The sequence below is a fragment of the Ambystoma mexicanum genome, chromosome 6q, assembly GCF_040938575.1.
Source record: "Ambystoma mexicanum isolate Mex_15411 chromosome 6q, UKY_AmexF1_1, whole genome shotgun sequence".
In the NCBI taxonomy this organism is placed as follows: domain Eukaryota; kingdom Metazoa; phylum Chordata; class Amphibia; order Caudata; family Ambystomatidae; genus Ambystoma; species Ambystoma mexicanum.
Genome location: NC_090937.1, coordinates 567,281,887 through 567,308,532, shown reverse-complemented (window position 1 = coordinate 567,308,532; position 26,646 = coordinate 567,281,887).

Here is a 26,646-nt window from a genome sequence, read left to right as displayed (position 1 = left end):
TTCAGTCTGTTTGCAGAGGGGAATCTCAGCCATTCTGCCGACCGGCACAACATACAGGTATGGGCCTCGGGTGTCCAAGCCACCGAGGAAAACAGGGAGCCCCATGCATTTCCGAAAAGAGGACACCCGTGGGAATCCGCAGAGGTATGATTTGCGCACATCGCCCCAGAATTTATTAACCAGACACCCCCGCAAATTCCGAAATGTGGGGAAAAAAAAGCATTTTCCGCACATTTAGCTCGGCGCACCCATCGAAACACGCCCCCAACAACACATGGCCTACCGTCCCACGTTCCCACAGGTGTCCCGATGAAAACGGTGCCTCACATGCGTGGGTGCACCTACCTGGCTGGCAAGGGGCAAGCCGAAAACTCAAGCAACCCCCAGTCTGTTTGCAGAGGGGAATCTCAGCCATTCTGGGGACCGGCACAACATACAGATATGGGCCTCGGGTGTCCAAGCCACCAAGGAAAACAGGGAGCCCCATGCATTTCCAAAAAGAGGACACCCGTGGGAATCCGCAGAGGTATGATTTGAGCACATCACCCCAGAATTTATTACCCAGACACCCCTGCAAAGTCCGAAATGTGGGGAAAAAAACGCATTTTCTGCACATTTCGCTCGACGCACCCATCGAAACACGCCCCCAACAACACATGGCCTACCGTCCCGCGTTCCCACAGGTGTCCCGATGAAAACGGTACCTCACATGCGTGGGTGCACCTACCTGGCTGGCAAGGGTCAAGCCGAAAACGCAAGCAACCTCCAGTCTGTTTGCAGAGGGGAATCTCAGCCATTCTGCCGACCGGCACAACATACAGATATGGGCCTCGGGTGTCCAAGCCACCGAGGAAAACAGGGAGCCCCATGCATTTCCAAAATGAGGACACCCGTGAGAATCCGCAGAGGTATGATTTGCGCACATCGCCCCAGAATTTATTAACCAGACACCCCCGCAAAGTCCGAAATGTGGGGAAAAAAAAGCATTTTCCGCACATTTCGCTCGACGCACCCATCGAAACACGCCCCCAACAACACATGGCCTACCGTCCCGCGTTCCCACAGGTGTCCCGATGAAAACGGTACCTCAAATGCGTGGGTGCACCTACCTGGCTGGCAAGGGGCAAGCCGAAAACGCAAGCAACCTCCAGTCTGATTGCAGAGGGGAATCTCAGCCATTCTGCCGACTGGCACAACATACAGATATGGGCCTCGGGTGTCCAAGCCACCAAGGATAACAGGGAGCCCCATGCATTTCCAAAAAGAGGACACGCGTGGGAATCCGCAGAGGTATGATTTGCGCACATCGCCCCAGAATGTATTACCCAGACACCCCCGCAAAGTCCGAAATGTGGGGAAAAAAACGCATTTTCCACACATTTCGCTCGACGCACCCATCGAAACACACCCCCAACAACACATGGCCTACCGTCACGTATTCCCACATGTGTCCCGATGAAAACGGTACCTCACATGTGTGGGTGCACCTACCTGGCCGCCATGGGGAAAGCCTAAAACACTGCTATCCCCCCCAAAGGGTTTGGGGAGGCAACCGACAGATTTAGGCCTGGGGTGCTTCAGCCACCAAGAAAAACAGGAACCCCCATGCATTTCCGAAAAGAGGACACCCGTGGGAATCCGCAGAGGTATGATTTGCTCACATCGGCCCAGAATTTATTACCCAGACAGCCCTGCAAAGTCCGAAATGTAGGGAAACAACCCTTTTTCCGCACATTTCGCTCCACGCACCCATGGAAACAAGCCCCCAACAACACATGGTCTACCGTCACGCATTCCCACAGGTGTCCCGATGAAAACGGTACCTCACATGTATGGGTGCACCTACCTGGCTGGCAAGGGGCAAGCCGAAAACGCAAGCAACCCCCAGTCTGTTTGCAGAGGGGAATCTCAGCCATTCTGCCGACCGGCACAACATACAGATATGGGCCTCGGGTGTCCAAGCCACCGAGGAAAACAGGGAGCCCCATGCATTTCCGAAAAGAGGACACCCGTGGGAATCCGCAGAGGTATGATTTGCGCACATCGCCCCAGAATTTATTAACCTGACAGCCCCGCAAAGTCCGAAATGTGGGGAAAAAAAAGCATTTTCCGCACATTTAGCTCGGCGCACCCATCGAAACACGCCCCCAACAACACATGGCCTACCGTCCCGCGTTCCCACAGGTGTCCCGATGAAAACGGTGCCTCACATGCATGGGTGCACCTACCTGGCTGGCAAGTGGCAAGCCGAAAACTCAAGCAACCCCCAGTCTGTTTGGAGAGGGGAATCTCAGCCATTCTGGGGACCGGCACAACATACAGATATGGGCCTCGGGTGTCCAAGCCACCAAGGAAAACAGGGAGCCCCATGTATTTCCAAAAAGAGGACACACGTGGGAATCTGCAGAGGTATGATTTGCGCACATCACCCCAGAATTTATTACCCAGACACCCCCGCAAAGTCCGAAATTGCGGGAAAAAAAAAGCATTTTCCGCACATTTAGCTCGGCGCACCCATCGAAACACGCCCCCAACAACACATGGCCTACCGTCCCGCGTTCCCACAGGTGTCCCGATGAAAACGGTGCCTCACATGCATGGGTGCACCTACCTGGCTGGCAAGTGGCAAGCCGAAAACTCAAGCAACCCCCAGTCTGTTTGGAGAGGAGAATCTCAGCCATTCTGGGGACCGGCACAACATACAGATATGGGCCTCGGGTGTCCAAGCCACCAAGGAAAACAGGGAGCCCCATGTATTTCCAAAAAGAGGACACACGTGGGAATCTGCAGAGGTATGATTTGCGCACATCACCCCAGAATTTATTACCCAGACACCCCCGCAAAGTCCGAAATGTGGGGAAAAAAAAGCATTTTCCGCACATTTAGCTCGGCGCACCCATCGAAACACGCCCCCAACAACACATGGCCTACCGTCCCGCATTCCCACAGGTGTCCCGATGAAAACGGTGCCTCACATGCATGGGTGCACCTACCTGGCTGGCAAGTGGCAAGCCGAAAACTCAAGCAACCCCCAGTCTGTTTGGAGAGGGGAATCTCAGCCATTCTGGGGACCGGCACAACATACAGATATGGGCCTCGGGTGTCCAAGCCACCAAGGAAAACAGGGAGCCCCATGTATTTCCAAAAAGAGGACACACGTGGGAATCTGCAGAGGTATGATTTGCGCACATCACCCCAGAATTTATTACCCAGACACCCCTGCAAAGTCCGAAATGTGGGGAAAAAAATGCATTTTCTGCACATTTCACTCGACGCACCCATCGAAACACACCCCCAACAACACATGGCCTACCGTCCCGCATTCCCACAGGTGTCCCGATGAAAACGGTACCTCACATATGTGGGTGCACCTACCTGGCTGGCAAGGGTCAAGCCGAAAACGCAAGCAACCTCCAGTCTGTTTGCAGAGGGGAATCTCAGCCATTCTGCCGACCGGCACAACATACAGATATGGGCCTCGGGTGTCCAAGCCACCGAGGAAAACAGGGAGCCCCATGCATTTCCGAAAAGAGGACACCCGTGGGAATCCGCAGAGGTATGATTTGCGCACATCGCCCCAGAATTTATTAACCAGACACTCCCGCAAAATCCGAAATGTGGGGAAAAAAAAGCATTTTCCGCACATTTCGCTCGACGCACCCATCGAAACACGCCCCCAACAACACATGGCCTACCGTCCCGCGTTCCCACAGGTGTCCCGATGAAAACGGTACCTCAAATGCGTGGGTGCACCTACCTGGCTGGCAAGGGGCAAGCCGAAAACGCAAGCAACCTCCAGTCTGTTTGCAGAGGGGAATCTCAGCCATTCTGCCGACCGGCACAACATACAGATATGGGCCTCGGGTGTCCAAGCCACCAAGGATAACAGGGAGCCCCATGCATTTCCAAAAATAGGACACCCGTGGGAATCCGCAGAGGTATGATTTGCGCACATCGCCCCAGAATGTATTACCCAGACACCCCTGCAAAGTCCGAAATGTGGGGAAAAAACGCATTTTCCGCACATTTCGCTCGACGCACGCATCGAAACACGCCCCCAACAACACATGGCCTACTGTCCCGCGTTCCCACAGATGTCCCGATGAAAACGGTACCTCACATGTGTGGGTGCACCTACCTGGCTGGCAAGGGGCAAGCCGAAAACGCAAGCAACCCCCAGTCTGTTTGCAGAGGGGAATCTCAGCCATTCTGCCGACCGGCACAACATACAGATATGGGCCTCGGGTGTCCAAGCCACCAAGGAAAACAGGGAGCCCCATGCATTTCCGAAAAGAGGACACCCGTGGGAATCCGCAGAGGTATGATTTGCGCACATCGCCCCAGAATTTATTACCCAGACACCCCCGCAAAGTCCGAAATGTGGGGAAAAAAACGCATTTTCCGCACATTTAGCTCGGCGCACCCATCGAAACACGCCCCCAACAACACATGGCCTATCGTCCCGCGTTCCCATAGGTATCCCGATGAAAACGATGCCACACATGCGTGGGCGCACCTACCTGGCTGGCAAGGGGCAAGCCGAAAACGCAAGCAACCCCCAGTCTGTTTGCAGAGGGGAATCTCAGCCATTCTGCCGACCAGCACAACATACAGATATGGGCCTCGGGTGTCCAAGCCACCAAGGAAAACAGGGAGCCCCATGCATTTCCGAAAAGAGGACACCCGTGGGAATCCGCAGAGGTATGATTTGCGCACATCGCCCCAGAATTTATTACCCAGACACCCCTGCAAATTCCGAAATGTGGGGAAAAAAACGTATTTCCGCACATTTCGCTCGACGCACCCATCGAAACACGCCCCCAACAACAGATGGCCTACCGTCCCGCATTCCCACAGGTGTCCCGATGAAAACGGTACCTCACATGCGTGGGTGCACCTAGCTGGCTGGCAAGGGGCAAGCCGAAAACGCAAGCAACCTCGAGTCTGTTTGCAGAGGGGAATCTCAGCCATTCTGCCGACCGGCACAACATACAGATATGGGCCTCGGGTGTCCAAGCCACCAAGGAAAACAGGGAGCCCCATGCATTTCCGAAAAGAGGACACCCGTGGGAATCCGCAGAGGTATGATTTGCGCACATCGCCCCAGAATTTATAACCCAGACTACCACGCAAAGTCCGAAATGTGGGGAAAAAAACGCATTTTCTGCACATTTCGCTCGACGCACCCATCGAAACATGCACCCAACAACACATGGCCTACCTTCATGCATTCCCACAGGTGTCCCGATGAAAATGGTACCTCACATGTGTGGGTGCACCTACCTGGCCGCCAAGGGGAAAGCCTAAAACACTGCTATCCCCCCCAAATGGTTTGGGGAGGCAACCAACAGATTTAGGCCTGGGGTGCGTCAGCCACCAAGAAAAACAGGAACCCCCATACATTTCTGAAAAGAGGACTCCCGTGGGAATCCGCAGAGGTATGATTTGCGCACATCGCCCCAGAATTTATTACCCAGACACCCCCCCAAAGTCCGAAATGTGGGGAAAAAAACGCATTTTCCGCACATTTCGCTCGTCGCACCCATCGAAACACGCCCCCAACAACACATGGCCTACCATCCCGCGTTCCCACAGGTGTCCTGATGAAAACGGTACCTCACATGCGTGGGTGCACCTACCTGGCTGGCAAGTGGCAAGCCGAAAATTCAAGCAACCCCCAGTCTGTTTGGAGAGGGGAATCTCAGCCATTCTGGGGACCGGCACAACATACAGATATGGGCCTCGGGTGTCCAAGCCACCAAGGAAAACAGGGAGCCCCATGTATTTCCAAAAAGAGGACACACGTGGGAATCTGCAGAGGTATGATTTGCGCACATCACCCCAGAATTTATTACCCAGACACCCCTGCAAAGTCCGAAATGTGGGGAAAAAAATGCATTTTCTGCACATTTCACTCGACGCACCCATCGAAACACGCCCCCAACAACACATGGCCTACCGTCCTGCATTCCCACAGGTGTCCCGATGAAAACGGTACCTCACATATGTGGGTGCACCTACCTGGCTGGCAAGGGTCAAGCCGAAAACGCAAGCAACCTCCAGTCTGTTTGCAGAGGGGAATCTCAGCCATTCTGCCGACCGGCACAACATACAGATATGGGCCTCGGGTGTCCAAGCCACCGAGGAAAACAGGGAGCCCCATGCATTTCCGAAAAGAGGACACCCGTGGGAATCCGCAGAGGTATGATTTGCGCACATCGCCCCAGAATTTATTAACCAGACACCCCCGCAAAATCCGAAATGTGGGGAAAAAAAGCATTTTCCGCACATTTCGCTCGACGCACCCATCGAAACACGCCCCCAACAACACATGGACTACCGTCCCGCGTTCCCACAGGTGTCCCGATAAAAACGGTACCTCACATGCGTGGGCGCACCTACCTGGCTGGCAAGGGGCAAGCCGAAAATGCAATCAACCCCCAGTCTGTTTGCAGAGGGGAATCTCAGCCATTCTGCCGACCGGCACAACATACAGATATGGGCCTCGGGTGTCCAAGCCACCAAGGAAAACAGGAAGCCCCATGCATTTCTGAAAAGAGGACACCCGTGGGAATCCGCAGAGGTATGATTTGCGCACATCGCCCCAGAATTTATTACCCAGACACCCCCGCAAAGTCCGAAATGTGGGGAAAAAAATGCATTTTCCGCACATTTCGCTCGGCGCACCCATCGAAACACGCCCCCAACTACACATGGCCTACCGTCCCGCGTTCCCACAGGTGTCCCGATGAAAACGGTACTTCACATGCGTGGGTGCACCTACCTGGCTGGCAAGGGGCAAGCCGAAAACACAAGCAACCCCCAGTCTGTTTGCAGAGGGGAATCTCAGCCTTTCTGACGACCGGCACAACATACAGATATGGGCCTCGGGTGTCCAAGCCACCAAGGAAAACAGGGAGCCCCATGCATTTCCGAAAAGAGGACACCAGTGGGAATTCACAGAGGTATGATTTGCGCACATCGTCCCAGAATTTATTACCCAGACAGCCCTGCAAAGTCCGAAATGTGGGGAAAAAAATGCTTTTTCCGCACATTTCGCTCGACGCACCCATCGAAACATGCCCCAACAACACATGGCCTACCGTCACGCGTTCCCACAGGTGTCCCGATGAAAACGGTACCTCACATGTGTGGGTGCACCTACCTGGCTGGCAAGGGGCAAGCCGAAAACGCAAGCAACCCCCAGTCTGTTTGCAGAGGGGAATCTCAGCCATTCTGCCGACCAGCACAACATACAGATATGGGCCTCGGGTGTCCAAGCCACCAAGGAAAACAGGGAGCCCCATGCATTTCCGAAAAGAGGACACCCGTGGGAATCCGCAGAGGTATGATTTGCGCACATCGCCCCAGAATTTATTACCCAGACACCCCTGCAAAGTCCGAAATGTGGGGAAAAAAACGTATTTCCGCACATTTCGCTCGACGCTCCCATCGAAACACGCCCCCAACAACAGATGGCCTACCGTCCCGCATTCCCACAGGTGTCCCGATGAAAACGGTACCTCACATGCGTGGGTGCACCTAGCTGGCTGGCAAGGGGCAAGCCGAAAACGCAAGCAACCCCCAGTCTGTTTGCAGAGGGGAATCTCAGCCATTCTGCCGACCGGCACAACATACAGATATGGGCCTCGGGTGTCCAAGCCACCAAGAAAAACAGGGAGCCCCATGCATTTCCGAAAAGAGGACACCCGTGGGAATCCGCAGAGGTATGATTTGCGCACATCGCCCCAGAATTTATAACCCAGACACCCACGCAAAGTCCGAAATGTGGGGAAAAAAATGCATTTTCTGCACATTTCGCTCGACGCACCCATCGAAACATGCCCCCAACAACACATGGCCTACCTTCATGCATTCCCACAGGTGTCCCGATGAAAACGGTACCTCACATGTGTGGGTGCACCTACCTGGCCGCCAAGGGGAAAGCCTAAAACACTGCTATCCCCCCCAAATGGTTTGGGGAGGCAACCAACAGATTTAGGCCTGGGGTGCGTCAGCCACCAAGAAAAACAGGAACCCCCATGCATTTCTGAAAAGAGGACTCCCGTGGGAATCCGCAGAGGTATGATTTGCGCACATCGCCCCAGAATTTATTACCCAGACACCCCCCCAAAGTCCGAAATGTGGGGAAAAAAACGCATTTTCCGCACATTTCTCTCGTCGCACCCATCGAAACACGCCCCCAACAACACATGGCCTACCATCCCGCGTTCCCACAGGTGTCCTGATGAAAACGGTACCTCACATGCGTGGGTGCACCTACCTGGCTGGCAAGGGGCAAGCCGAAAACGCAAGCAACCCCCAGTCTGTTTGCAGAGGCGAATCTCAGCCATTCTGACGACCGGCACAACATACAGATATGGGCCTCGGGTGTCCTAGCCACCAGGGAAAACAGGGTGCCCCATGCATTTCCAAAAAGAGGATACCCGTGGGAATCCGCAGAGGTATGATTTGCACACATCGCCCCAGAATTTATTACCGAGACAGCCCTGCAAAGTCCGAAATGTGGGGAAAAAACGCTTTTTCCGCGCATTTCGCTCGACGCACCCATCGAAACACGCACCCAACAACACATGGACTACCGTCCCGCGTTCCCACAGGTGTCCCGATAAAAACGGTACCTCACATGCGTGGGCGCACCTACCTGGCTGGCAAGGGGCAAGCCGAAAATGCAATCAACCCCCAGTCTGTTTGCAGAGGGGAATCTCAGCCATTCTGCCGACCGGCACAACATACAGATATGGGCCTCGGGTGTCCAAGCCACCAAGGAAAACAGGAAGCCCCATGCATTTCTGAAAAGAGGACACCCGTGGGAATCCGCAGAGGTATGATTTGCGCACATCGCCCCAGAATTTATTACCCAGACACCCCCGCAAAGTCCGAAATGTGGGGAAAAAAATGCATTTTCCGCACATTTCGCTCGGCGCACCCATCGAAACACGCCCCCAACTACACATGGCCTACCGTCCCGCGTTCCCACAGGTGTCCCGATGAAAACGGTACTTCACATGCGTGGGTGCACCTACCTGGCTGGCAAGGGGCAAGCCGAAAACACAAGCAACCCCCAGTCTGTTTGCAGAGGGGAATCTCAGCCTTTCTGACGACCGGCACAACATACAGATATGGGCCTCGGGTGTCCAAGCCACCAAGGAAAACAGGGAGCCCCATGCATTTCCGAAAAGAGGACACCAGTGGGAATTCACAGAGGTATGATTTGCGCACATCGTCCCAGAATTTATTACCCAGACAGCCCTGCAAAGTCCGAAATGTGGGGAAAAAAATGCATTTTCTGCACATTTCACTCGACGCACCCATCGAAACACGCCCCCAACAACACATGGCCTACCGTCCCGCATTCCCACAGGTGTCCCGATGAAAACGGTACCTCACATATGTGGGTGCACCTACCTGGCTGGCAAGGGTCAAGCCGAAAACGCAAGCAACCTCCAGTCTGTTTGCAGAGGGGAATCTCAGCCATTCTGCCGACCGGCACAACATACAGATATGGGCCTCGGGTGTCCAAGCCACCGAGGAAAACAGGGAGCCCCATGCATTTCCGAAAAGAGGACACCCGTGGGAATCCGCAGAGGTATGATTTGCGCACATCGCCCCAGAATTTATTAACCAGACACCCCCGCAAAATCCGAAATGTGGGGAAAAAAAGCATTTTCCGCACATTTCGCTCGACGCACCCATCGAAACACGCCCCCAACAACACATGGACTACCGTCCCGCGTTCCCACAGGTGTCCCGATAAAAACGGTACCTCACATGCGTGGGCGCACCTACCTGGCTGGCAAGGGGCAAGCCGAAAATGCAATCAACCCCCAGTCTGTTTGCAGAGGGGAATCTCAGCCATTCTGCCGACCGGCACAACATACAGATATGGGCCTCGGGTGTCCAAGCCACCAAGGAAAACAGGAAGCCCCATGCATTTCTGAAAAGAGGACACCCGTGGGAATCCGCAGAGGTATGATTTGCGCACATCGCCCCAGAATTTATTACCCAGACACCCCCGCAAAGTCCGAAATGTGGGGAAAAAAATGCATTTTCCGCACATTTCGCTCGGCGCACCCATCGAAACACGCCCCCAACTACACATGGCCTACCGTCCCGCGTTCCCACAGGTGTCCCGATGAAAACGGTACTTCACATGCGTGGGTGCACCTACCTGGCTGGCAAGGGGCAAGCCGAAAACACAAGCAACCCCCAGTCTGTTTGCAGAGGGGAATCTCAGCCTTTCTGACGACCGGCACAACATACAGATATGGGCCTCGGGTGTCCAAGCCACCAAGGAAAACAGGGAGCCCCATGCATTTCCGAAAAGAGGACACCAGTGGGAATTCACAGAGGTATGATTTGCGCACATCGTCCCAGAATTTATTACCCAGACAGCCCTGCAAAGTCCGAAATGTGGGGAAAAAAATGCTTTTTCCGCACATTTCGCTCGACGCACCCATCGAAACATGCCCCAACAACACATGGCCTACCGTCACGCGTTCCCACAGGTGTCCCGATGAAAACGGTACCTCACATGTGTGGGTGCACCTACCTGGCCGCCAAGGGGAAAGCGTAAAACACAAGTAACCCCAAGTCTGTTTTCAGAGCAAAATCTCAGACATTCTGCCGACCGGCACAACGTACTGATATGGGCCTCGGGTGTCCAAGCCACCGAGGAAAACAGGGAACCCCATGCATTTCCGAAAAGAGGACACCCGTGGGAATCTGGAGAGGTATGATTTGCGCACATCGCCCTAGAATTTATTACCCAGACAGCCCTGCAAAGTTCGAAATGTGGGTAAAAAAATGCTTTTTCCGCACATTTTTCTCGACGCACCCATCGAAACACGCCCCAACAACACATGGCCTACCGTCACGCGTTCCCACAGGTGTCCCGATGAAAACGGTACCTCACATGTGTGGGTGCACCACCTGGCCGCCAAGGGGAAAGCCTAAAACACAAGTAACCCCAAGTCTGTTTTCAGAGCGAAATCTCAAACATTCTGCCGACCGGCACAACGTACAGATATGGGCCTCGGGTATCCAAGCCACCGAGGAAAACAGGGAACCCCATGCATTTCCGAAAAGAGGACACCCGTGGGAATACGCAGAGGTATGATTTGCATACATCCCCCCAGATTTTATTACCCAGACAGCCCCGCAAAGTCTAAAATGTCGGGAAAAAAACGCCTTTTCCGCACATTTCGCTCGACGCACCCATCGAAACATGCCCCCAAAAACACATGGCCTACCATCACGCGTTCCCACAGGTGTCCCGATGAAAACGGTACCTCACATGTGTGGGTGCAGCTACCTGGCCGCCAAGGGGAAAGCCTAAAACACAAGTAACCCCAAGTCTGTTTTCAGAGCGAAATCTCAGACATTCTGCCGATCGGCACAGCGTACAGATATGGGCCTCGGGTGTCCAAGCCACCAAGGAAAACGGGGAACCCCATGCATTTCCGAAAAGAGGACACCCGTGGTAATCCGCAGAGGTATGATTTGCGCACATCGTCCCAGATTTTATTACCCAGACAGCCCCGCCAAGTCTGAAAAGTCGGGAAAAAAATGCTTTTTCCCCACATTTCGCTCGACGCACCCATTGCAACACGCCCCCAACAACACATGGCCTACCGTCACACGTTCCCACAGGTGTCCCGATGAAAACGGTACCTCACATGTGTGGGTGCACCTACCTGGCCACCAAGGGGAAAGCCTAAAACACAAGTAACCCCAAGTCTGTTTTCAGAGCGAAATCTCAGACATTCTGCCGACCGGCACAACTTACAGATATGGGCCTCGGGTGTCCAAGCCACCGAGGAAAACAGGAAACCCCATGCATTTCCGAAAAGAGGACACCCGTGGGAATATGCAGAGGTATGATTTGCGCACATCGCCCCAGAATTTTTTACCCAGACAGCCCCGCAAAGTCCGAAATGTCGGGAAAAAAACACTTTTTCCGCACATTTCGCTCGACGCACCCATCGAAACACGCCCCCAACAACACATGGCCTACCGTCACGCGTATCCCCAGGTGTCCCGATGAAAACGGTACCTCACATGCATGGGTACACCTACCTGGCTCGCAAGGGGCAAGCCGAAAACGCAAGCAACCCCCAGTCTGTTTGCAGAGGGGAATCTCAGCCATTCTGCCGACCGGCACAACATACAGATATGGGCCTCGGGTGTCCAAGCCACCAAGGAAAACAGGGAACCCCATGCATTTCCGAAAAGAGGACACCCGTGGGAATCCGCAGAGGTATGATTTGCGCACATCGCCCCAAAATTTATTACCCAGACACCCCCGCAAAGTCCGAAATGTGCCCCGGACTGTGCAGGGGTGTCTGGGTAATAAATTCTGGGGCGATGTGCGCAAATCATACCTCTGCTGATTCCCACGGGTGTCCTCTTTTTGGAAATGCATGGGGCTCTCTGTTTTCCTTGGTGGCTTGGACACCCGGGGCCCATATCTGTATGTTGTGCCGGTCGGCAGAATGGCTGAGATTCCCCTCTGCAAACAGACTGGAGGTTGCTGTAACGCTCACCTGATTCCTGTAGAGGCGCCGGTCTTGACTGGGCGTATACCGTATCTTCAAAGGTGATGTGTAACACACGGCTGGCTCTTTGGGCTGGACCTCTGTGCACTGTATGTCTGACTCGAAGGGTAAGATGTCTGCAGATAGAAAATATGGGATTAAGGAACTGGGTTATTGAATGTCTCTCTCTTCTTCCCTTTCTCTTCTCCTGTAGAACCCCAAAGGTTAACGCTCTCACCTTAGGTAAGTGAACGCCGTGCTCTCCATCTGCCTCGGGGAGGGTGCTGTAACCAGTTTCTTCACTGGATAAGGGGAGCAGGCCTCTTGACTTCAGAGGACTGCTGTCCGTTGTTTACTGCACGAACGGTAAGTTTCGAGTAATTCTAATGTCTTTAAAGTCTTTAGTAATGATGTTTCTTTTTTTGCAGGGTTCCGGCGATGGCGGATGACGGGCTGAAGTGAGTTGAAGATGGAGCCCGTGTGATGAATAGAAGCGCCTGGAAGCACGTGAGTAAGCGCTTGTTGCCTGCTTCACGATGCGCTCTAACTGTCTTTTTATTTTGCAGGTACAAGTTCGGAGCGGCTGCAGGGTGCCGGAATACCCACTGGGTTAGATGTGGAAAGGAGTAATGGCACATGAGTATTAAAGTTCCCCAATGTCTTTAAACGCACCTTGTTTTGTCTTTCAGATGCGGGATGCAGCGCCGAAGGCCTCCGGAACGTGCGAAGAGTTGGTAAGCTTTTGTCTTTCAGATGCCGGAATGCAGTGTGAAGACCTCCGGAGCGCACGAAGAGTATGTAAGCCTTTGTCTTTCAGATGCCGGAATGCAGCGCGAGGCGTTGGTGACAGCCGATGGACCAGGTAAGTGAAGAGCTGTCACTGAAGACCGTAATGCTAACCTGTTCTTTCTTGTCTTTATAGGTGTTGCTGAAGACTGGATTCAGGATGGTAAGCCTTTTTCCTTAGGCCCAGGATCAGATGCAGAAGACACGATGAGCGTTCTGCTGCAGAGGATGCAGAATAACGCAAAGCAAGATTCATCCATCGGGTGTGGTTTAAATAGCCTCCTGTAGTGCTTAGGTGTCTCCTTCCACAGCCACGCCTAGGTAAGAAAAGAGTTCCTGCTTTCCAGAAGAGTTCCAGTGTTCTGAATCTAGGGAGTGGCTCCTGCCCCACCCAACAGGAAAAGTAGTTCCAAACAGAAGAGGATCAGAGGCTCAACTGGCAGGCAAGTAAGCAGCATGGTCTGCTGCAGGTAAGTCCAGCCAAGCATTATAAGCCCGGCGCTTCCAGCGCTGGGACTGGGCATATTTATGAGCCTGGTGCCACTGGCGCCAGGACTGGGTCCAAAAGGTCCCAATTGGGACTGGTTGGCACTCCGAACCTGGGTTATGGATCTGCTTCCAAGGGAGTTGGTAAAACCCTGACCTTTTGGAAGCAGAGATCATGACAGTTGCTTGCGTTTTCGGCTTGCCCCTTGCCAGCCAGGTAGGTGCACCCACGCATGTGAGGTATCGTTTTAATCGGGACACCTGTTGGAACGAGGGACGGTAGGCCATGTGTTGTTGGGGGCGTGTTTCGATGGGTGCGCCGAGCTAAATGTGCGGAAAATGCGTTTTTTCCCCACATTTCGGACTTTGCGGGGGTGTCTGGGTAATAAATTCTGGGGCGATGTGCGCAAATCATACCTCTGCGGATTCCCACGGGTGTCCTCTTTTTGGAAATGCATGGGGATCCCTGTTTTCCTCGGTGGCTTGGACACCCGAGGCCCATATCTGTATGTTGTGCCGGTCGGCAGAATGGCTGAGATTCCCCTCTGCAAACAGACTGGGGGTTGCTTGCGTTTTCGGCTTGCCCCTTGCCAGCCAGGTAGGTGCGCCCACGCATGTGAGGTACCGTTTTCATCGGGACACCTGTGGGAACGCGGGACGGTAGGCCATGTGTTGTTGGGTGCGTGTTTCGATGGGTGCGTCGAGCGAAATGTGCGGAAAAAGCGTTTTTTCCCCACATTTCGGACTTTGCGGGGCTGTCTGGGTAATAAATTCTGGGGCGATGGGCGCAAATCATACCTCTGCGGATTCCCACGGGTGTCCTCTTTTCGGAAATGCATGGGGCTCCCTGTTTTCCTCGGTGGCTTGGACACCCGAGGCCCATATCTGTATGTTGTGCCGGTCGGCAGAATGGCTGAGATTCCCCTCTGCAAACAGACTGGGGGTTGCGTTTTCGGCTTGCCCCTTGCCAGCCAGGTAGGTGCACCCACCCATGTGGGGCACCGTTTTCATTGGGACACCTGTGGGAACGTGGGACGGTAGGCCATGTGTTGTTGGGGGCGTGTTTCGATGGGTGCGCCGAGCTAAATGTGCGGAAAATGCGGTTTTTTCCCCACATTTTGGACTTTGCGGGGGGGTCTGGGTAATAAATTCTGGGGCGATGTGCGCAAATCATACCTCTGCGGACTCCCACAGGTGTCCTCTTTTCGGAAATGCATGGGGTTCCCTGTTTTCCTTGGTGGCTGGGACACCCGAGGCCCATATCTGTATGTTGTGCCGGTCGGCAGAATGGCTGAGATTCCCCTCTGAAAACAGACTGGGGGTTGCTTGCGTTTTCGGCTTGCCCCTTGCCAGCCAGGTAGGTGCACCCATGCATGTGAGGTACCGTTTTCATCGGAACACCTGTGGGAACGCGGGCCGGTAGGCCATGTGTTGTTGGGGGCGTGTTTCGATGGGTGCGCCGAGCGAAATGTGCGGAAAATGCGTTTTTTTCCCCACATTTCGGATTTGCGGGGGTGTCTGGGTAATAAATTCTGGGGCGATGTGCGCAAATCATACCTCTGCGGATTCCCACAGGTGTCCACTTTTCAGAAAATGCATGGGGCTCCCTGTTTTCCTTGGTTGCTTGGACACCCAAGGGCCATATCTGTACGTTGTGCCGGTCGGCAGAATGTCTGAGATTTCCCTCTGAAAACAGACTTGGGGTTACTTGTGTTTTAGGCTTTCCCCTTGGTGGCCAGGTAGGTGCACCCACACATGTGAGGTACCGTTTTCATCGGGACACCTGTGGGAATGCGTGACGGTAGACCATGTGTTGTTGGGGGTGTGTTTCCATGGGTGCGTTGAGCAAAATGTGCGGAAAAAGTGTTTTTTCCCCACATTTCGGACTTTGCAGGGCTGTCTGGGTAATAAATTCTCGGCCGATGTGCGCAAATCATACCTCCGCGGATTTCCACGGGTGTCCTCTTTTCGGAAATGCATGGGGGTTCCTGTTTTTCTTGGTGGCTGAAGCACCCCAGGCCAAAATCTGTCGGTTGCCTCCCCAAACCCTTAGTGGGGGATAGCAGTGTTTTAGGCTTTCCCCTTGGCGGCCATGTAGGTGCACCCACACATGTGAGGTACCGTTTTCATCGGGACACCTGTGGGAATGCGTGACGGTAGGCCATGTTTTGTTTGGGGCGTGTTTCGATGGGTGCGTCGAGCGAAATGTGCGGAAAATGCGTTTTTTTCCCCACATTTCGGACTTTACAGGGGTGCCTGGGTAATAAATTCTGGGGCGATGTGCGCAAATCATACCTCTGCGGATTCCCACGGGTGTCCTCTTTTCGGAAATGCATGGGGCTCCCTGTTTTTCTTGGTGGCTTGGACACCCGAGGCCAATATCTGTATGTTGTGCCGGTCGGCAGAATGGCTGAGATTCCCCTCTGCAAACAGACTGGGGAATGCTTGCGTTTTCGGCTTTCCCCTTGCTAACCAGGTAGGTGCACCAACGCATGTGAGGCAATGTTTTCATCGGGACACCTGTGGGAACACGGGACGGTAGGCCATGTGTTGTTGGGGGCGTGTTTCGATGGGTGCGCCGAGCTAAATGTGCGGAAAATGCGTTTTTTTCCCCACATTTCGGACTTTGCGGGGGTGTCTGGTTAATAAATTCTGGGGCGATGTGCGCAAATCATACCTCTGCGGATTCCCACGGGTGTCCTCTTTTCGGAAATGCATGGTGCTCCCTGTTTTCCTCGGTGGCTTGGACACCCGAGGCCCATATCTGTATGTTGTGCCGGTCGGCAGAATGGCTGAGATTCCCCTCTGCAAACAGACTGTAGGTTGCTTGCGTTTTCGGCTTGCCCCTTGCCAGCAAGGTAGGTGCACCCATGCATGTGAGGTACCATTTTCATCGGGACACCTGTGGGAACGCGGGACGGTAGGCCATGTGTTGTTGGGGGCGTGTTTCGATGGGTGCGTCGAGCGAAATGTGCAGAAAATGTGTTTTTTTGCCCACATTTCGGACTTTGCGGGGGTGCCTGGGTAATAAATTCTGGGGCGATGTGCGCAAATCATACCTCTGCGGATTCCCACGGGTGTCCTCTTTTCGGAAATGCATGGGGCTCCCTGTTTTTCTTGGTGGCTTGGACACCCGAGGCCAATATCTGTATGTTGTGCCGGTCGGCAGAATGGCTGAGATTCCCCTCTGCAAACAGACTGGGGAATGCTTGCGTTTTCGGCTTTCCCCTTGCTAACCAGGTAGGTGCACCAACGCATGTGAGGCAATGTTTTCATCGGGACACCTGTGGGAACACGGGACGGTAGGCCATGTGTTGTTGGGGGCGTGTTTCGATGGGTGCGCCGAGCTAAATGTGCGGAAAATGCGTTTTTTTCCCCACATTTCGGACTTTGCGGGGGTGTCTGGTTAATAAATTCTGGGGCGATGTGCGCAAATCATACCTCTGCGGATTCCCACGGGTGTCCTCTTTTCGGAAATGCATGGTGCTCCCTGTTTTCCTCGGTGGCTTGGACACCCGAGGCCCATATCTGTATGTTGTGCCGGTCGGCAGAATGGCTGAGATTCCCCTCTGCAAACAGACTGTAGGTTGCTTGCGTTTTCGGCTTGCCCCTTACCAGCAAGGTAGGTGCACCCATGCATGTGAGGTACCATTTTCATCGGGACACCTGTGGGAACGCGGGACGGTAGGCCATGTGTTGTTGGGGGCGTGTTTCGATGGGTGCGTCGAGCGAAATGTGCGGAAAATGCGTTTTTTTCCCCACATTTCGGACTTTGCGGGGGTGTCTGGGTAATAAATTCTGGGGCGATGTGCGCAAATCATACCTCTGCGGATTCCCAAGGGTGTCCTCTTTTCGGAAATGCATGGGGTTCCCTGTTTTCCTCAGTGGCTTGGACACCCGAGGCCCATATCTGTATGTTGTGCCGGTCGGCAGAATGGCTGAGATTCCCCTCTGCAAACAGACTGGGGGTTGCTTGCGTTTTCGGCTTGCCCCTTGCCAGCCAGGTAGGTGCACCCACGCATGTGAGGCACTGTTGTCATCGGGAAACCTGTGGGAATGCGGGACGGTAGGCCATGTGTTGTTGGGGGCGTGTTTCGATGGGTGCGTCGAGCGAAATGTGCAGAAAATGTGTTTTTTTGCCCACATTTCGGACTTTGCGGGGGTGTCTGGGTAATAAATTCTGGGGCGATGTGCGCAAATCATACCTCTGCGGATTCCCACGGGTGTCCTCTTTTCGGAAATGCATGGGGTTCCCTGTTTTCCTTGGTGGCTTGGACACCCAAGGCCCATATCTGTATGTTGTGCCGGTCGGCAGAATGGCTGAGATTCTCCTCTGCAAACAGACTGGGGGTTGCTTGCGTTTTCGGCTTGCCCCTTGCCAGCCAGGTAGGTGCACCCACACATGTGAGGTACCTTTTTCGTCGGGACACCTGTGGGAACACGAGAAGGTATGACATCTGCTGTTCGCGACGTCTTTCGGTGAGTGGACACAGGGAAATGTCTCTGAAATTGGCTGGAAATGAAGACAATTCTCAGACATTTCGCTCTGGCCACCCACCGAAACACACCGCCAACAACACGTGGCCTACCTTCCCGCATCCCCACTCGTGTCCCGATGAAAACATTACCTCACATGTGTCAGTGCACCTACCGGGGGCGCAAAAGGAAAAGGGTAACCGACTGGGAACCCCAAGCCATTCGCCACTGCCCATTTTGTTCATGTGGGCAACCTACAGATGTGGGCCTAGGATGTTGCAGCCAGCAAGGGAAACAGGGAACCCCATGCATTTCCCAAAAGAGGACACCCGTGGGAATCCACAGAGGTCTGCCTTGCGCAAATTGCCCCAGTTTTTATTAGCCACAATCCCCGACAAAGTGTGATATTTGGTGGGGAAAAAACACAATGTTCACTTTGTCTGTGGTTCTGGGTAAAATCTTCTGGGCCGCTTCGCGCAAGTCAGACCTCTGTGCATTCCCACGGGTGTCCTCTTTTGGGAAATGCATGGGGTTCCCTGTTTTCCTTGCTGGCTTCGACACCCTAGGCCCAAATCTGTAGGTTGCCCACATGAACAAATTGTGCTGTGGCGAAAGGCTTGGGGTTACCAGCGGGTTACCCTTTTTCTTTTGCGCCCCCGGTAGGTGCACCCACACATGCGAGGTACCTTTTTCGTCGGGACACCTGTGGGAACACGAGAAGGTATGGCATCTGCTGTTGGCGACGTGTTTCGGTGAGTGGACACAGGGAAATGTCTCTGAAATTGGCCGGAAATGAAGACAATTCTCAGACATTTCGCTCTGGCCACCCATCGAAACACACCGCCAACAACACGTGGCCTACCTTCCCGCGTTCACACACATGTCCCGATGAAAATGGTACCTCACATGTGTGGGTGCACCTCCCGGGGGCGCAAAAGGAAAAGGGTAACCCACTGGGAACCCCAAGCCTTTCGCCACTACCCATTTTGTTCATGTGGGCAACCTACAGATTTGGGCCTAGGGTGTGGAAGCCAGCAAGGAAAACAGGGAACCCCATGCATTTCCCAAAAGAGGACACCCGTGGGAATCCACAGAGGTCTGACTTACGCAAATCGGCCCAGAATGTAATACCCAGAACCACCAGCAAAGACCCACATGGGAGAAGGGTACCCAAGGCCAGGGATATTACTGCCGACTTTGCTGGAGCCCTGGCTGCCCTGCGTTACAGCTTCTCCCCACAACTTCTCCCCACCAATGAGTCTCGGCAGTGTGCCAATACCTCCCCGAAGGGAAAAGCTGTAATGCAGCCCAGCCGCAACTCCAGGACAGTTGGAGGTGATCTGCCCAGACGGGCCATTCCCACCCACACCACCAACAATCCGGCCCCACTCTCACCCACCCCACTGACAGTGGGCCCTAACCATAGAATAATAAAAAACAGTACTCACATAACGTTGCAGCTGCTCGGATAGAAAAAGCTGTAAACAAAACAAAGAACATGTGTTACCTACGGTCACACCAGCAAAATGTAGCCCTCCCCAAGGGCAGATAAGGGGAGGGGGCTGTCCTGCACTCCTCCCTCGGCTCAGGCGTCCGTTCCTAGGAGCAGATATCTGGTCCCAGGGAGGGCTGCATGACTTGGCACCCACTCCATTGCGGGTGGGGGGGAGGCGGTCAACGCCCTATCCCATTAGAAAATTCCCTGACCCTTTGGGGTGCCCCACCGCCCCCCCTAAAAAGCTTTTCACCATTTTCATTTTTTTCCTTTGGTAACCCAACTCCCCTTGGTGCAGAGGGTCACATTGGTGTGCCAATCTTGTGCCGGGGTGCCCAAACCTTACTGCCCCACCCACTGGGGGGCCGTGTCCTACCTTTTTTGGGGGCCCTCTCCCCCCCACCCCAAATGGGTGGCAGGGACACCTCATGCAGGCCTCCCTGGGCCTCCTACAAACGGCTGCGTGAGGTACACCCCACCTCCATTTAGGGTGGGGGGGAGAGGGCCACCACAAAAGGTGGGACAGGACCCCCAATAGATGGGGCAGTAGGGTTTGGGCACCCTGGGGGCAGATTGCCACACTAATGTGGCCATCTGCACCAAACGAAGTAGGGTAAAAAAAAAAAAATACAAATTCATAGGCTGCTTTTTAGGGGGGGCTGAGGGGCACCCTAAATTGGCAGCGAATTATGTACTGCAACGAGGGGTGGCCCTCAGCCCCCCCACCCCAAATGGAGGGCCCCACCTCATGCAACCCTCCCTGGGGGCTGATATCTGCTCCTAGGAAGGGGCATCTGACCCCAGGGAGGGATGCAAGAGGTGGGGCCCCCCCTACCTGCCGCCAGGAAGGGTTGCATGAGGTGGGGCCCTCCATTTGGGGGGGGGGGGGCTGAGGGCCACCCCCCGTTGCAGTACATCATTCGCTGCCAATTTAGGGTGCCCCTCAGCCCTCCCTAAAAAGCAGCCTATGATTTTGTATGTATTATTTTTTTTGTTTACCCAACTTTGCTTGGTGCAGATGGCCACATTAGTGTGGCTATCTGCCCCCAGAGTGCCCAAACCCTACTGCCCCATCTATTGGGGGTCCTGTCCCACCTTTTGGGGTGCCCCCCCCTGTGAGAGACGGGCCTCAACGACCGGTGGGGGGTGTCTGTACTTCCGCTCCCTATATGGTGGAGGGGAGGCACAGGGGACCCCAGCCAAGATTCTCTATTCGGTAGCAATGGTCAAGCAATCAAGGCCTAGCTTCTCAGGAGGTGATGCAGGCTGGTTCTTAAGTACAGTGTATCCCCAAAGCCCCCACAAAGGAATATCCACACTCTGTATTGGTTAGAACACAGTCTTTATATAATCAATAGTTAAAGTTATGTACATCCATCATAGTAACTCACTTTGTACTCCGGCAAAATCTACAATGGCAAATATTTACAATCCTAAAGTGGTACCACCCTAGATCTCAATACAGTGCATTAACAATACTGTACAATGTCACGCAGACCAATAGAGTGAAACCAGCAATAGAGAGAGGAGAGAAAATCAGAGGGTTGAGCAATAGGCAGAATACTGGCCCCTACTACTGGACACAGTTCTGTGTGGAGATCCCCCACCTGGGCAACCTGTAAATAAAGAGATAGCACAAGCCCAGTCCATATATTGCTCTGCAACTCTTATTCTCTCCTAAAATGTTTTTACCCCCCCAATGTACCTGGTGGAGTCGAGCTCCTGGAAGAGACGTCGACAAACGTCGAGGAACTCGCTGTTCGGCGACGGGGAATCGACGGCCCTTCTTGAATGCCTTCCCTTTCAAGCGGGAGGCACGGGGCGTCGAACGTCCGTCGACAAACGAGGTAGAACGATGTCGATGAGGTGGCAGCTTCGTCCGAGCGGTGCTCGTCGGCGTCGGAACGTCGGCGTCCTGCAAGGCGGAGGTGTGCGGGGCACCTCGATGACAATAGTTCTGGACCGCAAAGATTGTAGAGACGGAGGCCCAGCAAGGGCGTCGAGTTGTCCGAGTCTTTGAGGTCGTCGGGTGGCAGGAAACCCACCGGCAGGTTTCTCCTCGGCACGTTGGTCGTCTTCAACTTTCTCGGGCAGGATAAGCGGTCGACGATGCGGTCGAGAGAGTCCTTCGATTGAATGTTCTTAGGCAAAGGAGTGGACGGCTCCAGTCGTCGGCGGCACGGCATCAAGTGGTTCCCACGGCTGGGCAACACAACTTCGACGGGCCTCCAGCGGTTACACAAACCTGCGAACCCTGGTCAACGGTGTGATGCTGGAAATGCATCTGAGGGACAGGGCCTCTGAATCCTTGTCCTTTTTCTGTTTTTACCGTGTGTTCTTTTATGTTTTCTGCCCCGGAGTCCATGTGGGACTCCTGGCAGTGCAGCTCTCTCTTTTGGTTTGGTGAACAGACCCATGGGATACCCTTATGGCACCCATGGGTAGGGGTACAACCCTGTGCCCCTAGTGTATGTTTTTGGGCACCTGTGGGTGACCCCAGAGTAGGGTATGGGCTGGTGGCAGCTCCGTGCTGAATTTGACAGGTGCTCCGGGTGTCCTCCATTTTGGGACACCCTGGCCCTGCCATTGGGATCTGTTGATTCCTGATAGGAAACAAGATGGCCCCTGTGGCCTCTTGCTTTCTATGGCCTGTTATCTTGTTTTTCCCAAAGTCCTGGGAAGCCCTGTCTCTGTCCCTTCCCCCTGACTGGCTGTTGGGTGGAAGTTCCATGTATGGTATTGTTGTGAAGGCCCAGCTAGACTGACTGGAGCCTTCCCAGTGACTGTATGTTGTGGGTACCTCCTGTGGGTGGGACCTGGGTGAATGGAGTGTGTGACCAATATACACTTCTTGTTGTGGTTGTCTGGTTTCTGGCATGAGAGACAAAGACTGAGACAGCCCTGCCCGAAACTGGCCTGAATGCAGTGTGTAGTGTTGAATGGCTGGTTACTTGCCCCAATCCACATTCCCTGTTGTGAGTGTCTGGAAGGGAGGAGTGTGGCCTGAATGCACTGTGTGCCTGATTGGCTGACTGACTGCCTGAATGCCCTGCAGTATGATTGGCTGCTGAGTGTGTGCCAGCAGCGTGGATGAGAGAGAGGATAGTATATCTGGGGACCTCTCACCACTGGAAAGGTGTTCAGAAGGGACCTTTGGTTGAGAAGCGACCATTGTGCTCCTAAAGCAGCCAGGGAGCTGAGTCTCCACTCTACGAGTAACTGGAACTGCTGATCCTCGACGTCCAGCTGGAAGAAGAAGACTTGCTGTGGCATTTGCTTCGACCGATCTGAAGGCTGACAAGATCGTCGAGGGCTGACCCGAGAGAGGACCTGGTAAGGCGCCCTCTTCCCGTGCTCCGAGGGACCATCGAGCACCGCTCCATCTTCGCCGAAGCGCCCGGGAAGACAGACCCTCGAAAGGCTATCGACCCGAGACGGGACCGCTGAGGAGATCGAAGTGAAGCACCCGGACATCGACGCCGTCGAAGTCCATTGCCGCCGACCAGGGTTCGCAGGTTTGTGTAACCGCTGGAGGCCCGTCGAAGTTGTGTTGTCCAGCCGTGGGAACCACTTGACGCCGTGCCGCGACGACCGGAGCCGTCCGCTCCTTTGCCTAAGAACATTCAATCGAAGGACTCTCTCAACCGCATCGTCGACCGCTTATCCTGCCGGAGAAAGTCGAGGCCGACCAACGTGCCAAGGAGAAACCTGCCGGTGGTTTTCCCGCCACCCGACGACCTCAAAGACTCGGACGACTCGACGCCCTTGCTGGGCTCCCGTCTCTACAATCTTTGCGGTCCAGAACTATTGTCATCGAGGTGCCCCGCACACCTCCGCCTTGCAGGACGCCGACGCCCCGACGCCGAAGAGCACCGCTCGGACGAAGCTGCCGCCTCTTCGACATCGTTCTACCTCGTTTGTCGACGGACGTTCGACGCCCCGTGCCTCCCGCGTGAAAGGGAAGGCATTCAAGAAGGGCCGTCGATTCCCCGTCGCCGGACAGCGAGTCCCTCGACGTTTGTCGACGCCTTCGAGGAGCTCGACTCCACCAGGTACATTGGGGGGGTAAAAACATTATAGGAGAGAATAAGACTTGCAGAGCAATATATGGACTGGGCTTGTGCTATATCTTTCTTTACAGGTTGCCCAGGTGGGGGGATCTCCACACAGAACTGTGCCCAGTGGTAGGGGCCAGTATCCTGCCTATTGCTCAACCATCTTATTTTCTCTCCTCTCTCTATTGCTGGTTTCACTCTATTGGTCTGTGTGGCATTGTACAGTATTGTTCATGCACTTCAATGAGATCTAGGGTGGTACCACTTTAGGATTGTAAATATTTGTCATTGTAGATTTTGCCGGAGTACAAAGTGAGTTATCATGATGAATGTACATAACCTTAACTATTGATTATATAAAGACTGTGTTCTAACCAATACAGTGTGTGGATATTCCTTTGTGGGGGCTTGGGGATACACTGTACTTAAGAACCAGCCTGCATCACCTCCTGAGAAGCTAGGCCTTGATTGCTCGACCATTGCTACCGAATAGAGAATCTTGGCTGGGGTCTCCTGTGCCTCTCCTCCACCATATAGGGAGCGGAAGTACAGACACCCCCCACCGGTCATTGAGGCCCGTCTCTCACACTGGTGGCAGCGGTGGGATGCTTATGGTTTTAAGAATCAGTGTATAACCGTGCCACTTACAAAGGATATTTGCCCTTTATTGAATTAAGGTTTAGTTGTGTACAAGGTAACTGCATTACAAACAATGGAGTCTATTGCGAATGGCAAATTAACTCGGATGAGCTTGGAGGCTCTCCAGAGTGCTTGTGAAGCTAGGGAGTTAGACTTTGTGGATAAGTCTAGGGCTGAGCTGATAGCTGCCCTGGTGGACTACCAGACTGATAGTGAAACTCTTGATGAGGGGGGGAATGCAACCAATGAGGACTCTGCCCCTGGGGTTTCTGCTGAATCTGTTTCTGGGAATGCCGCCATTCCTGCTGCCTCTGTTCCAAACTCTAGCAATTCCTTAGAGCTTGAGTTATTAAGGATGAAATTGGCCTTTGAATACCGCAAGTTGGAAATAGATGCTGAGCTTAAGAAAGAGGAGTTGGCTCAACAAGTTGCACTCAAAAATAAGGACCTTGAACTCAAGAGCCAGGACACTGAATGTCAGAGGATCCAGCTAGAGAAAGCTAGAGTGGAGACTTCAGCTAGAACCAGTGAGAGTGTCAGGTCCCCAGCCACCAAGTTTATCAAAGATTTGGTTGGTGTATTTGTGGAGGGTTCAGATATCCTCCAATGGATTGAAGCGTTTGAAATGGCTTGTGAGATTCATGATGTGGATAAAAGAGATTGGGCGAAGTGTTTGTTAAGCAGAGTGCCTCAAACTGGGTATGACTGTATTCTGAAGCTGAGTGTGGAAGAAAGGGGTCAGTACGAGTGTATGAAGTCTGCTTTGATTGCCAAGTTCGGCAAGACACCTACCCAATACCTTAGAAGGTTCAGGGATTTTAAGAAAAAGGAGAATATGTCTTGGGTTGACTGGGTGAGTGCTGCGCACATGAACATGATGGGTTGGATCGATGGATACAAGGTTAAGACTTTTGTTGAATTGTCCCACCTCTTGTTTTTGAGCATTTCTCTGAAGCCTGTTCACCAGAGCTGCGTCAGTATGTGGCTGACCAGAACATTTTGGACCCCTTTAAGCTGGCTAGGTTGGCTGACAAGTGGGTCTCCCACCGGGTGTCCCCTAAGGACTCCAGTGGGAAGGACAAGGATAAAGAGAAGGGGGCCTCTCAGAAAGCTGAGGAGTCCCCCAAGCAGTCACAGTCGGGTAAACCAAAACCTTCCTCTCCTAAGACCCAAAAATCTAGTGGGGATAAGTCATCTGGGGGTGGGAATAAGAGTAGTGGTCCACCTGCTGCAAAGCAGGCTCCCAGTGGTTCCAGTACCGTACCCCGCACTCCTGGCGCTTGTTGGGACTGTGGAGCTCTGGATCACAAAAGGGGTGACCCCAAGTGTAAAGGTAAGGCACTTGGAGTACAGGCTGTCAGCCTGACCTACCCTTACCCCGTGTCTGAGGTGGAGGCCACTGTCCTCCCCTCCTCTGCCGGGATCACATTTGGTGCTCCGGTGGAGATTTCCTTAGTGTCCCTTGGGGCCTGGGACCAGTACGCGGAAGTACTGGCGACTATCCCACAGAACACCCGTAGGTTTTTGAGAAGTGTCCTCTTGAATGGCCAGCCTTCTACTGGTTTGAGAGACACTGGGGCAAGCATGACAGTGGTGGACAGGACCCTGCTCAGGCCAGAGGACTATGAAGGTGCTCCTCTGCAAACCACCAGGTTAGCTGGTGGGCCTCCCAAATTATCACCTGTAGCCTTAGTCACACTCATGATTGGAGACAAGACAGCAAAGCTTCCTGTCCTGGTTCAGGACAATGTCCCTGCTAACATTTTGTTAGGAAACGATCTAGTAGAGTTGGGGTTGATCTCGGATGGTCTTCCCATGACTGCTGCTGCAGTCACTAGGTCACAGACGACACCGGGTCTGGCTGTGGGTCAGGTACACGAGCCAAAGGCGAGGCCTAAGGCAAGAAGGAGGAAGACCAAGAAGGCCACCTCTGTGGAGGGAGCACCTTCTCTTCCTGCTGCACCCATTGGGATCCATGCTCCGGACGGGCTGGGTCCAGTGGAAAACCCCAACTCAACTCCTTTGGGAGAAGAGGCAGAAGACTCTCCTGTGGGAGAGGTTCTCAACCCGGAGGATCATCCCGACCTTCAATGCTTGTTAGCTGAAGGGGGACCCTCCCGGGAAGACTTCTGTAAGGGACAGAGAGAGTGCC